This window comes from Gouania willdenowi, unplaced genomic scaffold (assembly GCF_900634775.1).
Source record: "Gouania willdenowi unplaced genomic scaffold, fGouWil2.1 scaffold_202_arrow_ctg1, whole genome shotgun sequence".
Classification (NCBI taxonomy): domain Eukaryota; kingdom Metazoa; phylum Chordata; class Actinopteri; order Blenniiformes; family Gobiesocidae; genus Gouania; species Gouania willdenowi.
In genome coordinates this window covers 13,498-26,977 of record NW_021144955.1, presented here as the reverse complement: position 1 = coordinate 26,977, position 13,480 = coordinate 13,498, and the positions used below count along the sequence as shown (strand labels likewise).

The 13,480-nt window shown below is 37.0% G+C and overlaps 1 long non-coding RNA gene across 1 annotated transcript; it reads left to right on the top strand.

Moving 5' to 3' along the window:
- The first annotated feature begins 2,871 nt into the window (after positions 1–2,871).
- On the top strand, positions 2,872–6,710 carry LOC114458896 (uncharacterized). Its single transcript, XR_003673172.1, has 3 exons — positions 2,872–2,995; positions 3,067–3,130; positions 6,572–6,710. It is a non-coding gene; the product is annotated as an uncharacterized LOC114458896 (long non-coding RNA).
- The last annotated feature ends 6,770 nt before the right edge of the window (positions 6,711–13,480 follow it).

Sequence of the window (13,480 nt, the reverse complement as noted above, 5' to 3'; positions counted from 1 at the left end):
CTCATCTAAAGGTACATTTTGTCCCGTACATTAAGGTCCATTATTGTCCCAAAGGGTACAAATCTGTTCTCATAGGGTACAAACTATATGGGTACTAAATTGTACCCACTTCAAAGGGTACAATGGGTGTACCCTTGAGGGTACCACCCCAGTGACGAGCCGTTGGACCCTTAAAGGTACACTTTATTTTTAACAGTGAACATCAACCAGGTTTGATGGACCATGGAAAGACTTGTTAACAGCAGAAAACCCTCATTTAGAATCTACACGATGACCTCAGATATCAGTCTTTAGAAATTATTATTAAGTTGTCTGTGTTTACTTGTTCTTGTTCTACGTCAACTGTTTTTAATATTTATTCTATATTTTTAAATTGTTATTGTTCTACATCAACTGTTTTTAATATTTATTTTATATTTTTAAATTGTTCTTGTTCTACATCACCTGTTTTTAATATTTATTCTATATTTTTACTTGTTCTTGTTCTACATCACCTGTTTTTAATATTTATTCTATATTTTTACTTGTTCTTGTTCTACATCAACTGTTTTTATTATTTATTCTATATTTTTAAATTGTTCTTGTTCTACATCACCTGTTTTTAATATTTATTCTATATTTTTACTTGTTCTTGTTCTACATCACCTGTTTTTAATATTTATTCTATATTTTTACTTGTTCTTGTTCTACATCACCTGTTTTTAATATTTATTCTATATTTTTACTTGTTCTTGTTCTACATCAACTGTTTTTAATATTTATTCTATATTTTTAAATTGTTGTCGTTCTGCCTCACCTTTGTTAATTTCAATAAATGTTCTTAAAAAAAAAAATAGACTTGTACCAATTGTTATAATTATAGTGTCATTTTTATGATGTTAATTGAAGAAGCAAAAGTAGTATCGGCTCCAAATATCGGCTCAAGAAATTCAGCAGTTTGTATTGGTCATCAGCTAAGGCATCGGCCCTAAAAAATCCATATCAGAATTTTCATTTCGGTGCATCCCATATATATATATATATATATATATATATATATATATATATATATATATATATATATATATATATATATATATATATATATATATATATAATAAAACACTGTTTTGTTTTTCTACATTGTGTTTCTTTAAATAACTACACTGAATGTACAGTACATATTTGTCACTGTGAGGATCCTAGTCTATTTTCTTTGTCTATGTTTTCTCCTCCCTGTGTGTTTTCCTTAGAACTGGCTCCACCCACCTTGTCTGCAATCAAGTCTGCAAAGCTGCTTCTCATCTACAATCAAGCTACCTACACACTCCACAGTATAAGATCAGCTCATTCTACCACTTGATGTCAGATCATCAGTTTACCAACCGTCATCTTTAAACTTCAGCCCCTCCACCTCACATCTGGATCACATCTGGATCACATCTCACTCACTGAACATCAGGAACCTGCACCTTGGACCTCCTGCCAGCATCCTACAAACAACAGCAATACGTTCTTTTGTAAACCTTACCTAAGACTGTTTGTGTAGCCCTGATAAGGCAAGGCAAGGCAAATTTATTTATATAGCGCATTTCATACTCAAGGCAACTCAATGTGCTTTACATGATAAAACATTCAATTGTTTAAAATCAATAAGAACATTTAAATCAATAAGAACAATTAAAATCATCAGTAAAATCAATTAAAATCATCAGTAAAATCAATTAAAATCATCAGTAAAATCAATTAAAATCATCAGTAAAATCATCATTACATCAACAACATGACAAAAAATCTCTCTCTCAATCATATGCAGTAGAGAAAAAAAGTGCCTTTAACTTTGATTTAAAAATGTTCACATTGGATGCTGACTTCAGCTCCGCTGGCAGTTTGTTCCACTTCTTTGCAGCATAACAACTAAAAGCAGCATCACCATGTTTACTGTGAACTCTGGGCTCCACTATCTGATCTTTGTCCATAGATCTGAGAGACCTGCTGGGTTCATACCTGACTAACATGTCACTGATGTATTCTGGACCAAACCCATTCACAGATTTATACACCAGCAGCAGAACTTTAAAGTCTCCTCTGAGGCTGACTGGGAGCCAGTGTAAAGACTTTAAAACTGGAGTAATGTGCTCTGACCTCTTTGTTCTGGTTAAGACCCGAGCTGCAGCGTTCTGAACCAGCTGTAGCTGTTTGATGCTCTTTTGGGGGATTCCTGTCAGAAGACCATTACAATAGTCCAGTCTGCTGGAGATAAAAGCATGGACCAGTTTCTCCTGATCTTTCTGAGCCATTAAACCTTTCACTCTGGTGATGTTCTTTAGGTGGTAGAAGCTGTTTTTGTGATAGATTTGATCTGACTGCTGAATGTAAGATCTGAGTCAATCAGAACACCAAGGTTTTTGACTTGGTCTTTAGCTTTTAAAGATCCAGACTCAGATACTTGCTGACAGCAGTCCTCTTTTCCTTGTTACCAAAAACAATCACCTCCGTCTTGTCATGGTTTAGTTGAAGGAAGTTTTCACTCATCCAGCAGTTTATTTTTTCTAAACAGTCACACAACACCTCAATGGGACCATAGTCATCTGGGTTCAGTGATAGATATAGTTGTGTGTCATCTGCGTAGCTCTGATAATCAACCTTACAGTTTTGTAAAATTTGTCCTAAAGGAAGCATATAAAGGCTAAACAGAACTATATATGTGATTAATATTTATAATATTAATCTATATATTTATATAGGATTGACAGTGTAATTCATACTTATACAGAATTATATTTATTAAATATAATAATAAAGTATTTAAGCTTTAAGTTCAGTTGGGTGGTTTTGAAGGGGTTCTCCGTTGCTAAAACTCATTTCTTTAAAGCGTGTGATGTCACTTCCTCCACTCCACGTTACTCTCGCGAGATTACGTTCAGCCAATCACGTAGCTCGGTCACCTATTGCAAACAGCTGTGTTTGTTCCCTGTCAGAGAGTGACGACACACACACGGAGCTGCTACAACAGGTTGGTTCTTTAACATCTACTTTAGGTTTTTAACAACTTTAGTCCTCACTACAACCTTTGTACACCTTCAGACTTCACCACCTCAGGGATAGGAGACATTTAATCCTGCTGAGCTTGACGTTTGAAAAGGAATTGGTGAGTTTAAATGTTTGTTGCTCAGGAGCATGCTATGCTAACTGAATGCTAACGTAATGCCATTGAACTATGTTAGGTGGCTAATGTTGTATTAGATACATTATGTTGAGTGCTGTTACCCCAGTATAACTGTTAACACTATTTAAGTATTGATTTGTTGGTTGAGTGAGTGTGGTGGAGCCATTTCAGCAGCAGAGGGCGCTAGAGGAGTGTCTCTACCCTAATCAGCCATAAAAGGAGGCTGTAATGAGCGTCAGGTGTGGCACTGGAGAACAAACGCTTTTTATCATGTGGAATGTGAACATCTTTACAACATAAAACGCTTTGGTTACATTAGGCCTGGGTGATATGGACCAATATTCATATCTCATAGATTATAGAAACTCCATTTATTTATATTTTTCAATATAGTTTTAGAAAAAAAAAAAACAATAGGTCAAAGGAGAAAAATACCACAAAGACCCTTTTATTAATCACTAGCAGCACAACATCAACATTTTGTTCCACTTGTGACTTTTTCCTTCATTAACCCTTGGGGCACCTTTACAAAAAAGTTCATCTTTGAGCTTGGGGACCAAAATGCTACACGGTTAAAAAAAAATAAAAATAAATAAAAAACCATTTTTTACAGTAAAAAACTGGCAGCTGTGGTTGCCAGAGCATTACCGTAAACCGTTTTGTTAGAATAAGTGTTTATCCAGACCTTTTACATTTAGGAACTACTGGTCTTGTCAAAATATTACCATTATTAACACTGTTTCTACCTTTACGGTAAAGGAAGATTACCGTACAATTTACAGTAAGAGTTGATCACTCTAAAGCATACTGTAAAAATATTTATCAATTAAACATTTTCTCATATAATAAACTTATGCAGTAATTATTTTGTTACTGTGAAAGACAATTAAATTATAATATATGACTATGTATTACAATACAGGAAATAACTACTCCTGCTTTAAAATACATTTAGGGCACATTAAGGGTATATTTTTTAACAATGTTAAGGATACAAATCCATGAAATTTTCAATAAACATTTTCTCACAAACTGAAATTTAGTTTACTGAGTAATGTTTGTATGAAAAGACAATTTAAATAAAATAAATGTATCAAATTTCTTTCACTTTTCCATAGAACTTTGACTTTATTTTCAAGATCGTTAATTGAACAATGAAGCTTTAATATGGTGTTTTCATCTCAGATTGATGGTTGTGAGTAATGTCAGGATCCAGAGAACAAATGAGGTCACTTCCTCTAAACGTCCATGGGCAGACAGTCATTTTTTAAAAGTCTTTCAGCTGGATCAGTGGGTGTAGTTGTTGTGTTCCTGTAGCTGTATGGCAGCAATAAGGCCTTTCTGTTGACTGGAAATGCTCCCCTGATGGACAGGATTTCAGGAATTAACATCTAGCAGTAAGAAAACAAAATGAACTTGGTCAAAGTTTTAGCAATCACATCTTGGGCAAAAATACAAAAAAAAGGTTGTTTTATTACTCACAAATCTTCTGGCTGAGTACAGAAACACACCTATCAGCCTGGATCAATGGGAGTTTCCAGAGTAGGATGAAGCAAAATGGGAAGAAGTGGAAAAATAGGAGAAAAACAAAGCTTTCAGAGGTTTTTCTTTTTTTAAAGAACATTTTCTTAAAGAAACAATGAGGAAATACTGCCTGTGTCAGTACAGTAGCTTTTATTGTACCCTGTATGTTCAATGGTTGAATGAACTTCAGCTTTATTTAACACAAGCAAAGGTATTGTCTCTTAAAATTTGAATATTCATTCAAACCTGAAGGTAAATGTTCATATTTGAACTGAAATGAGACGTTCAGTTAAAGTATTTTTTACTTGTTCTACCTCACCTTTATTAATTTCAATAAATGTTGAGACTTTTGTTGCATTTGTTATCATCATTGTGTAATTTTTATGATGTAAATTGAGGGAGCAAAAGTAGTATCAGCTCAAAACTGAAACACAGCAAAGCTCCGGTTTGTACACGGACCCAGAGAGAAGTGACATCACTACCGCTGATAATTCCCCAATCTTTCATTTCTAATCACATGCTAATGTGTTTGTTAGCCGCCAGACTGTGATTCAAATAGGTATTAATTAATAGGATTAGGTCTGAAAGCATGTTCATCACTGCACTCAGTGAGTTAGTGACGTACACACTTTGAAATGCTGTATTTTTCAGATTATAAGGCGCACTATCAATGAATGGGTCGACCGGGTCTATTTTCATACATAAGGCGCACTAGTTTATTATTCTTATTAAGGAACATTAAGAGAAACAAAATAGTCAGATAAGTCAAACTTTATTCAACTCATTAACAATAATTCTCAACATTGTTCAGGTTTAACACATAAAATACAGAACAATACACTGACTTTTTCAGTTCAGTATGTTAAAGCACAGTACGGTACATATCACTCCATGAGGCTCCTGACTACAGTAGCCCTGAAGCACCAAAAATCCATCAAGCGGTGCAGCTTCATAGTTTACCAAAGTTGTACTAAAACATTTTGACACATTAATACATACATAGGCTCACCTGATTATAAGGTGCACTGTCGATTTTTGAGAAAATTAAAGGATTTTTAAGTGTGCCTTATAGTCTGAGAAATATGGTAGTTTTTTCTGCACTAGTGTTTATTCTGAACAGTAAACATCTTTAATTTATCATCAACTGTGTGATTAACATTAAATAGACATTTCTTAACTTGTAAGGATTCTTTCAAACAAGATATCTATTCTTTTATTTAATAAACTTGATTTAAGTAAAAGGAACTCTGTGATTGGTTTAAACCTCATTACCTCAACAACCTGGAGGTTTGTTCCAGCTTTTTAAAGTGACTTATTTACACTGACTTTTTATTTACTACTACTACTTTGTTCAAGACAGATTACACTAAGTTTGTGATATTTAATGTATCATACCTGTCAAGTATCCCGTTTTGGCCGGGAAACTCATGTATTTTATACCCCTTTCCCACCACCTTCCCCTATTATTTTCCCTGTAAAAATCCCGTATTTTAATGTAATCATCATTAAAAGATAGATAAAAAACATTCGTCCGCCTCTCCAAACTAGACGCTATCAATAACCTCGCGAGAACTGCCGCCTCACGTGACCTAGGTTGCAGTTCACTTCTCGCGAGAGTAGATGCAACTTCCTACAGCGGGAACAAACCCGGAAAATGGATGGATGTGAAGAAGGCGCTCCGGTGAAAAAAACTAAAGTCATGTAAATACTTTGAGAGACGGGACAGTGACTTTACTTTTATAAAGAAGAGCAGGATGGGTTCCAATTACCGGTTCTGTATGATTTGCAACTGCGATTTTAGCATCGCCCACGGAGGAAGGAGCAACGTAAATCAACATGAAAAATCCACTAAGCACAAGCGCCGGCTGGAGGCAAAGAAACATGCTCAGGGGATGTCAGCATTTGTGACAAGAAATCCCAAAGAGGAAGATGAGGTCAGTAATGCGGAGGTGAAAATGGCAATGCTGTGTGCTAAAAACAACGTTGCTTTCACCTTCTGTGACGACTTCAACAAGTGTGTAGCTTAGATGTTCCCAGGTTCTGCTATAGCACAAATACTCAGCTGGAAAAACCAAAACTATGCAACTCATCAAAGGTAAATTGAGTCAAATTAAGTATGAATGATTATGTCCTGCATGCATATTGTAGATTAATTTTTACCTAACATTATTAACTGGCTACGTGGGGTAGAAAATGGATGATATTAATTGGGCACTCACTCAACAGGTGCCATAGCAGCAGAACTGGATGACAAGTTGGCCAAAACATGTTGATCTCAGCCCTTTTCACTTTTGTGCGACGAATCGAACAACAGAAAAACAGAAAAAGAATTTGTCGTCCTGGCTAGACTCTATGATGAGGCCACTATGCAGGTCACTACACGATTTATGGAGATGCCTACATGCAACGTGGGAAATGCTGAAAATCTGTATGAAAAGCTGAGTGAAGCATTGAGGTAAGGGAACTGCAGTTGTGTTGTGTGTTGTAGTTTGCATTTAATCATAACTTTATATTTTGTCTGAATGTTTTTCCTGCTTGCAATAGAAAGAGGCATCCCATGGGAGAACCTGATAGCCTTTAACTCTGATAATGCGAGTGTCATGAAAGGCAGACACAACTCAGTTCTCAGCAGACTGAAGATAAGCCAGCCCCACGTCCAGGACCTTGGCTGCATTTGTCACCTCGTACAGCTGGCCACTGGCTGTGGCATCACAGCAGCCCAGGTACCAGTCGAAGGCATCCTAGTGGAGATATACACCCACTTTGATAAAAGGTAAATGCATATAAATGAAATAGGCATGCAGTTGATATTCTTATAAACACAAATACATTTCCAACCTCCAAAAAAATTGTTTTCTATCTTTCAGTGCAAAACGCTGTGAAATATACAAAGACTTTGTAGATTTCACTGATTCAGACCACCTGAAGCTCCTCAGGTACTGCAGCACGAGATGGCTGAGTCTGATAACCTGCCTTCAGAGAGTGTTGAACCAGTGGGATGCACTACAGGTAAGGATGGTAACTCCAGCAGATGTATACACAGCTTACTATGCTATGTTTCTAATTTAACCATGAATTGCACTCTGTGTCCCGATGTACTATAGGCTACTTTAACAGTCATGAGGAGGTGGAGAGGAGTGCCAAAGTGCACGATCTGGCAAGACATCTGCGTGATCCAATCGTGAAGACCTACTTCCTTTTTCTGAGTGCTGCTCGCCTCAACATTACTCCAGGGACAGGTAGATGTTAGTCACTTCCCCATTGATAGAATTAAATATTGTAATGTATAGTTTAGATCTGCAATATTCAGTCAAACACTTGTTTTTTTTCCAGTGGAAAGGCTAGGTGCCTTGTTTCCTCAGTTGAGTTTGAGTGAAGATAGGCTGAGAGAGGAACTCATTGACTACCAGGTGACAGATGGCAAGCTGCTCCCCCAAGAAAACCAAAGTGACAAATTCTGGGGACTGGTAGGGAAGGATGTGAGGTTCAGTGAGCTGCCAAGACTAATGAAGGCTTTACTATGCATTCCCCACAGCAATGCCAGTAGTGAAAGGGTGTTTAGTATGGTCAGGAAGATTGTTACTGAGAATAGGATGTCATTGGACAACAGCACTGTTTGTGCTTTACTGTCATGTAAAATAAACCATTTTGGCCCAGCCCACAAATGCACTCCATGTTGAAAGATGCAAAGTCAGCAACAAATATTCACAGCTTTTCAATGTCAACAAAGGTAGGTCGACCACATTTTTATAGTCATCTAATTGTGTTTACTAAGTGCTTGACAAGTGGGTATTTTAGATTTTTTGTCATCTGTCTTAAAATATAAGGGATACTGGAGCTTGGTTGGGCCGGTGGGTCGGTTCGTAGCGGACGCCAGAAAATTTCCCTTATTTTCAAATTCAAAACTTGACAGGTATGCCCCCCACACCACACATGACGTGGTCTCTATTCTCCCACACTGAAAAATACACTTTATTTCAGTAATATTAAGTTAAACTTAATGCCACTATCAAGTAAAATGTACTTAACTTGAAATTAATGAAGATATTAAGTCAATGTTGTTTGTTTTATATAATTTTGATGTTGTATTTACTCAAACAAATGAAGTAAAATTAATTAAGTTTTTCCATAAACAGAAATATCACCAACATGAAAATATGAAGTACATTTTATATTTGTAATATTTACTGTTTACCGGTTATTTTTAGGAGCCGGGGTCCAAAATAACACCTGTGTCTGCCTGCATGGAGAAGGACATAGAGGAGGATCTGAAAGCTACCCAGAAAAACTACACACACACACACACACACACACATAGTATATATTTGTAATATTTACTGTTATGAAAAATATATGTAGATTTGAGTCTTTTTGACAGTTAAAATGTAATCAATTGTATCAAGTTTTATTACTCATAATTATGTAAATGATGCTTATTTCATTTGATAAATATGACCAGATAATATAGATTTATCACAAATCACACAACTGGAAAACAGAAGAATAAACATTTATTTACTAAAGTTCACATCTGAACAGGTCCTGGTTTTAAAATATGTTTTGAACAAACAGTGTAACTTACTGTACATATATGTACATAATGGAAAATGAAGGCTATTAAAATATAACAGTACTTTTCTTCACTTATAAAACAGTGCTTTTCAAACATCATAACAGCACTTTTCAAATATTATAAGTGCTTTACAATTATTATAACATTTTTCTTTAACTATTGTAAGAATGCTTTTATTGAAATATTAAAGTGCAACGGCAACATTCAAAATAGCATTATGGTATTACACTTTAAACCACGAGTGTCAAATGTATGGTCTGGGGTCTAAAAGCGGCCCTGCCATAAATATTTTAAAGTGTCAAATGTAGTAAAAACAGGTGTTGTGGATTTCATACAGTACATGTTTTTGAGCTACAGTATGTGAAGAAGCTACAGTACCAATAGAGAAATACGTTTTCCGGATTAATATTTTCTTCATCTGTTTTCCGAATATTTTCACGAAAATCAGAGTTAATAACTTTTAAAGTATAATTAAAAGGAAGAAGAAAAACATTATGGTTCAATGTCTGCTTTAATAATTTATTTCTCTTTTTTAATAAACATTTTTTTTCAAATAAAGTAAAAGCAACTGTGGATTTAATGTGATCTACAGTGACTTTACTCTCACTGTTCATTAATATGTATTCATTAGATATGTTTCTATTGTGTCAGAGAACAAACCATCATAATTTAATCATAAATTATTTTTTACTTAAAAAATTTCTCCTGAAATCCATTAAATCATCCACAGACCAAATCCTTCAGGCTGTAACTACTTTATTCACTCTTTTATCACCATTAAACACATTTATTCTGACTGGTTTGTCAATAAACTTGATTGTGACGTCAGCGCAACAGTTGAGTGGTTGCCAGGTTGAGTATTTTCCCGCTGATTCTGAGATCATAAAATAACTAACTTAGTGATTAAACAGTTTAACGTTGGTTAAAGGTGATATTTATGTTTTATTTGGATGATGAACGGATGGTTTTTGGGGAATTTCTGTGGATATTCAACATATTTCATGGAGGGAATCGTCGGTTGTATCTGGCAACCAGCTAGAGTCAGGAACAAAGCAGTGAAATGGAGGACGGACAGAGCTGGATGATGACTACCGTTAAACTGGGAGGAGGAAGAGGAGGAAGATTTTTTTATTTTTTTTATTTTTTTACAAACACTTTATTTACAATTACATCATTTGCACTTCTTCACATTTACAGACCTAGAAAAAAGGAATAAATAAATTTTAAAAAATAAAATAGAAAATAAATAAAACCAAAAATACATTAGTGAGACATTTAGTACAAGAGAAAATTAGAAAACTTCAGTTTGTCTCTGATTACAGTGCAGAGTATGTCTTCATAGCACCAAATGTTATTAAAATCATCAAAATTGTTTGTAAACTTATGAAAACTGAATTCTAGTCTCAGTCGGCACCTGATGTTGCAGCAGAGTACCATGGCTGCTTCCTGAGCTGGTTTACCTTCCACTTTGTTTTTCCGTGTTACATAAATAGCTAGTTTGGCTTCACCAGAAACAAAGTTCAACAGCTTCCCTTTTTCATGATGACTTTTCCTGTAGACGACACCATAAATGAAACTCTTTTCACTAAACGTTTCTCCAAACAAACCAAAAATCTCTGTTAAAAGAGTGAAGAGCACTGCAAGTCTCTTACACTCACTGAACAGATGGAAAACTGTTTCACGGGCGAGACAGAAGGGACACAGGTTTGACACAGCAGGGTTAAGTATAGAAACAAAAGCACCAGTAGCAATTGCACCATTTAAAATTCTCCACTGAAGGTCGGCTGTTCTTTTCCTGAGGGGGAGTTTGTAGAGCACCCTCCACTGTGGACCCTGTCCATCTCCACCAAGTTTATCAGTCCATGCAGTGGGTGCTCTGTCACACAGCCTTTTTTTATTTATCGCCTTCACACAGTTTTGGTAAAAAAAAGTCTTACCAGCGGTGTGTAGGTCAGTGTCCTTGCAGTCTTTTAAAAGGGGTCCGGTCAGCTCACCAAGAAATGGACTGATGTGGATTTCCGGGAAAGGATCCCTGTGGTCAGGTTCGGTCCCATGGCATCTCAGTGATGTTCTGAACCCTGGACCGAACCAGTGCACCATGTATCCTATTATCCAGCAGGTTGGCTAAAGCCATTTTTTTTAGATTTGAGGGTTTCAATGCCCCCCTGATTTCCAGAGGAAGAACTAGTTTCTAACTCCACAATCTCAGTCTCCAGGTCCTTTATAGACCCACAGGCATCACGTGTGGCATTGAGTGTATGCTGCTGGAACAAGAGTTTAATCTGCGTTTTGCCATAGTCCCACCACTGCTTAAGACATTTAAACTCAGCTTTCCTACGTCTAAAGGTGTTCCAAAAAAAACTAAAAATCTCACTAAAACCTTTATCAAAAGTCAAACTTGAGTTAAAATGCCAGTACACACTCCATGGTAGAATGTTTTTCATGGCAAAGTGACACAAAACCAAACAATGATCAGTAAAACCAGCTGGCACTATGTCACAGCGCTTAAAAACATTAAAATGGTGTTTAAAACAGTAAAAACGATCAAGCCTGGCTGATGATATCCTGTTTTCTGTCAGGTGGGACCAAGTATATTGTCTGCAGTCTGCGTGTACCCTCCTCCACACATCCACGAGGCCATGCGTGCTGATCAGCTGTCTCAGAACGTGCTGGGAAGCCGGGTGTGGCTCTGCATGATTACGATCTAAAAACTCAAATTCAGTACAGTTAAAATCCCCACCCAAGAATAAAAACTCCTCCAGGCCACAGCGATCCAACCTCGCTTTAACTATTTCTAAAAAGCTCTTCCTCTCTGAACCGTTTGTTGGAGCATAAATATTAACAAAGACCAGTGTGTGGATATCACATTGGGCTTTAACCAATAGACACCTGCCCTTTACCACATGCTCAACCTCTACATTTGTGGGAATAAAAGTCCTGGAGAAAATGAAACCTACTCCACCACTGGACGTGGTGTTGTGGCTCAGGATCACCTCCCCTTCCCATTCTTTAACCCAGTCTCTCTCTTTACAGTCATCGCTATGTGTTTCTTGCATAAACAATACATCAATGTTTTTTCTCCATGCTGTGTCGAACACTAGTGCCCTTTTTTTTCCTCTCTCGCCCCATTTATGTTTAATGACCCCACCCTAAAAGAATTCATAAGAAAAGAGGAGGATAAAAGAAAAAAACCTGAACCAAATAAAAAGGAGAGAAAAACAACAAAAATCCTCATAAACTATAAATTAAGCTGTTTTCTAATCATCTGCTTTTTGAGTCTGAAAATGTCTTGTTCAGTGAGATCTGATGTAGCTCTACCTTTAATGATGTGTTTTGCTGAATTATGAAAAATTTATTTATCGGAAAAATGTTGTTCCAAATCAAGTGCTTTCATGCCTTTGGTCTGCTGCAGGAATGCTTTAAACATTTTCTCTGAATAAAAGTAGTTTTCTTGGCTGACTGTTGTCTGAGAGAGAGTGTAAGAAACATCACTACTGTCAGACACACACTCATCACTGTCACTGCTCACTCACCCCTGCCCTCACCCGTCCAGCGCTGCACACAGCAGCAGCAGCACTGGCAGTACACTCCTGTGCTGACTAAGCCGCTCCACTACAGGAGCACCCTCTGACACACCTTCATCTATAGGCACCATAGCCTCAGTAACTGTGCGCTCCTCACGCACACCCTCCGCCGCTCTCCCTGTCTCACCAACTTCACCTGCCTCCTCCCTCTCCACCAGTCTCACTAAGCTCAACAATCATCTCATCAATCACCTTTACATTCTCCCCCTGCTCACCTGCCTCTCTGTTGTCTCCATCCATCTCCCCCCTTATCTCAGTGACCTCCAGTCCCTTATCATCATCCTTACCCGTTTCACTCTCCACCTCACCCAACACCTCAGTACGCTCATCGACCCCCGATCACTCCTCCACCCGATACTCCGAACCCCTTTCAGCGTCTCCCCTCCCCGTAGTCGGACCAGGCTGCCCAGCGGAAGTCTTGGCCGCAGCCGTTTCGGCCGGCACGGCCGAGACGTGCGTAGCTCCACCTGCACGATCAGTAAGTAAGTAAGTAAGTTTTATTTATAAAGCGCTTTTTGCAGATAAAATCACAAAGTGCTGTACAGAGTTGTGGTAAAAGTACAAGTGCAACACAATAGAATAATAAAACAAGAGTGCATAAACATCATAAGAACAGCAACATTAAAGGATAAATAAAAATTAAAATTCAGC